The 3,715-nt window shown below is 37.7% G+C and overlaps 1 pseudogene; it reads left to right on the top strand.

Annotated features, from left to right (window-relative positions):
* The first annotated feature begins 468 nt into the window (after positions 1 to 468).
* LOC101350703 (kynureninase pseudogene) lies at positions 469 to 1,895 on the top strand (annotated as a pseudogene).
* The last annotated feature ends 1,820 nt before the right edge of the window (positions 1,896 to 3,715 follow it).

The raw sequence follows: 3,715 nt of genomic DNA, 5'->3' as shown, positions 1-3,715 counted from the left end.
TTATATCTGAATGTTGGGCTGTTTAGAAAGACGACTCTTAAAGCCATTTGTAAGATAAATTGAAATAGAGACAGTAGGTAGACGGGTTAGAAGGCTAGAAGTAATGAGGATCTGAAGAAAGGTGTAGTAGTAGGGCTAGAAGAGCAAGGATGAATGAAGGAGATATTTTTAACAATATATATGGAGTAGCAAAAGAAAAAAGAATTAACGAGAACTGTTTTTCAGCTTGGGTAAGTGGGAGAGAAGAAAATAATTAACAAAAATTGAGGAGTCAAGCAAGCACAAACAGGGGAAGATAGATGCCAGCTGAAGATCACTAAGGAACTCAGGGACACTGGGGGTACACAAGGGAAAGAGACAAGGATCTTCTCCCAGAGACGACAGAGAGAGAGAGAGCTTTCTCCTACGGCCAATGCCCTCGGCTTCCAGACTCCTAAACTACTGGGAGCTGTGGACCTCATTGGAAACCTAGATGAGAACAACTTGCAATGGAGCCCTTACCTCTTGAATTACCAGCTGACACAGTACAACCCATTGTGTCTCAACTCAGATGTCACCCCACAGATAAGGGCATCACTCTCCACCTTGATGAGGAAGATAAGCTGAGGCACTTCAGGGAGTATTTTTACATCCCCCAAATGCAGGATCTGCCTCCAATTGATTTATCTTTAGTGAATAAGGATGAAAATGCCATCTATTTCTTAGGAAATTCTCCTGGCCTTCAACCAAAAATGGTTAAAACATATCTGGAAGAACTAGATAAGGGGGCCAAAATGGGAGCCTACGGTCATGAGGTAGGGAAATGTCCTTGGATTATAGGAGATGAGAGTATTACAGGTCTTATGATTGACATCATGGAGCCAATGAGAAAGAAATAGCTCTAATGAGTGGTTTAACTGTTAATTTAATCTTCTACTGTTACCACTTTTCAAGCCTACACCAAACTGGTATAAAATTCTTTTAGAAGCCAAAGACTTACCTTCAGATTATTATGCTATTGAGTCACAGCTTCAACTTCATGGACTTAATATTGAGAAGAGTATGTGGATTATAAAGCCAAGAGAGGGGGCGGAAAACTTGAGAATGGAGGATGTCCTTGAAGTAACTGAGAAAAAAGGAGACTCGATTGCAGTGATCCTTTTCAGTGGGGTGCATTTTTATCCTGGCCAGCTCTTTAATATACCTGCCATCGCAAAAGGTGGACAAGCAAAGGGTTGTTTTGTTGGCTTTGATCTAGCACATGCAGTTGGAAACATTGAACTCCACTTACATGACTGGGGAGTTGATCTTGCCTGCTGGTGTTCCTACAAGTATGTACATTCAGGAGCAGGAGATCTTGCGGGTGTCTTCGTCTATGAAAAGCATGCCCATACAATAAAACTTGCATTAGTGGAATGGTTTGGCCATGAACTCAACACCAGATTTAAAATGGATAACAAACTCCAGTCAATCCCCAGGGGCCAATGGATTCAAATGGATTCAATGGATTCAAATCCTCCCATTTGTTGGTCTGGTCCTCACATGCTTAGTTTAGAGATCTTCAAACAACCAACTATGAAGCATTAAGGAGAAAATCTGTTTTGCTAACCAGTTATCTGGAGTACATGATCAAGTATTGCTATAACAAAGATAAAGCAGAAAGCAAGAAACCACCTGTGAACATAATTACTCCATCTCATATAGAAGATCAGGGCTGCCAGTTAACACTATTGTTTTTTGTTCCAATGAAATATGTTTTCCAAGAACTAGAAAAAAGAGGAGTGGTTTGTGACAAGCAGGAATCAAATGGCATTCGAGTGGCTTCAGTTCCTGTCTGCAATTCTTTCCATGACACTTATAAATTTGTCAGTCTGCCCATTTCTGTACTTGACTCTGCAGAAACCAAAAAGTCATAGTGTTTTCTAGAACAGCTTAACCAAATCACACTGGAAGCTGTTGTCGTTTTTATTATTATCATTGTTATTATCCAACTTTTAATAATGGAAGTACTTGAAAATTGATTGCACCTAACTGGGGATGAATTGCATAGTTTACAAAAATACCTAACATAATTTTTCTGGGTCTGTGACCCTTAGGAATCCTTATGGCTGTCCAATTTCCCCACCCACGCTTGGGTCCTAATCCACACTTTTCGAGGATGTTCCCTTATTTAATGTTATCATATACTTGTTGTTTTTATTTGTTTTTTTAAGGGGCTTTCTCTAATGCAAGAGTTTAAATATTACTATCTCCAGAGCAGTGAAATAAATCACCCCAAGGTACTTGTGATTAAGGATTTAAGGATTAGGAAATAAGAGCTTCATCTCTCTGACTTCTTTATTAGGAATCTATGGACATTTCTGATTCACTATGACAACTAAAGTTAAACTCAGCTCTGTTGGACTTCTTTGTTCTCAGTTGTTGATGCCACAACCAGTATTACTGAATTGGCAAAATATTCATATTTGTATAGATAAGCAGCAAGAGTGAATATGACATAATTATTGCTCCTAACTAACTAGATTTGAGTGAAACAAACTGAGTTAGACAACCAGATTTGATGGTAGAGATAAAAAGATAAGGAACTCCAACACGAAACCCTAGCAAACCAGCAACTACTGACATTTATCAAGTACTTACCATGTACCCTTGTGGCACCTGTTAAGAGCTCAGCTACCAACCAAAGGTTCTACTCTGTCCTGTAGGGTTACTAGGAGTTAGAATCAACCTGATGGCAACGGGTCTGGTTTTTTTGGTACATGTACCAGGTACTGTGCTAAACTGTTTATGTTATCTTGTTTAATTGAGTGGTCATCAAATTGCTTTAGCAAAGCTTCCCACTCCAATTGTTGGTAACACTCATCTTCACAAATGGAAGCATGCTCAAAACCTTAAACAGGACCATTCTTGATTTTAGACACAAGGAATCATTTTTGAACAAATGATGGTGAACAAAACAGACATAGATTCAGCTCTCATAGAACATGCAGCTTGGTGGAAGAACAAATATTAAACAAGTAAACACTCAAGTAAATATATTATTATAAATAATAACTTCTGTGGAAGACAAATAGATAATACTATGAGAAAAAGATTTGAGAGGTATTAATTATATGGTTAAGTAAGAGAAAATGCATAGGTTTATTTTCTAAAATATTTCATACTAATCACATTAAAAGTATATGAAATTATAAGTACAAATCATTCAAGGAATAATCAGCACTCATGTACTCACCAGTTAGGTTAGGAAATAAAGCATTTAAAAACTACCTTTGGACATTCCTAGAGCCCTGGTAGCACAGTGGTTAAAGAGCTTGATTGCTAACCAAAAGGTCAGCAGTTCAAATCTACCAGCCATTCCTTGGAAACCCTATGGGGCAGTTCTACTCTGTCCTGTAGGGTCACTATGAGTCAGAATCAACTCAACAGCAACAGATTTGGACATTCCCAGATCACACCCTCCTCCCTCCGCAAATCCAGAGATAACCACAGAACTATATTTTGTGTTAATCATTTCCTTACTTTCTTTGAAGTTTTACAGTTACATATGAATCCATAAAAATATTTAATTTTGCCTGTGTATGAACTTCATAGAAATGGAATCATCATACTAATTTTTCTTCACTTCTTTTGTTCAACATCTTGTTTTTTTGTGATTCATCCATTTGTTATATGCAGCTGTTCATTACTTTCATTGTTGCACAACATTCTATTATATAATTGGAGTTATTGATTT

Source organism: Trichechus manatus, unplaced genomic scaffold, assembly GCF_000243295.1.
Source record: "Trichechus manatus latirostris isolate Lorelei unplaced genomic scaffold, TriManLat1.0 scaffold00020, whole genome shotgun sequence".
NCBI lineage: Eukaryota > Metazoa > Chordata > Mammalia > Sirenia > Trichechidae > Trichechus > Trichechus manatus.
Note: the sequence above shows the minus strand (reverse complement) of the source record. Positions and strands in the feature narration are given on the sequence as shown.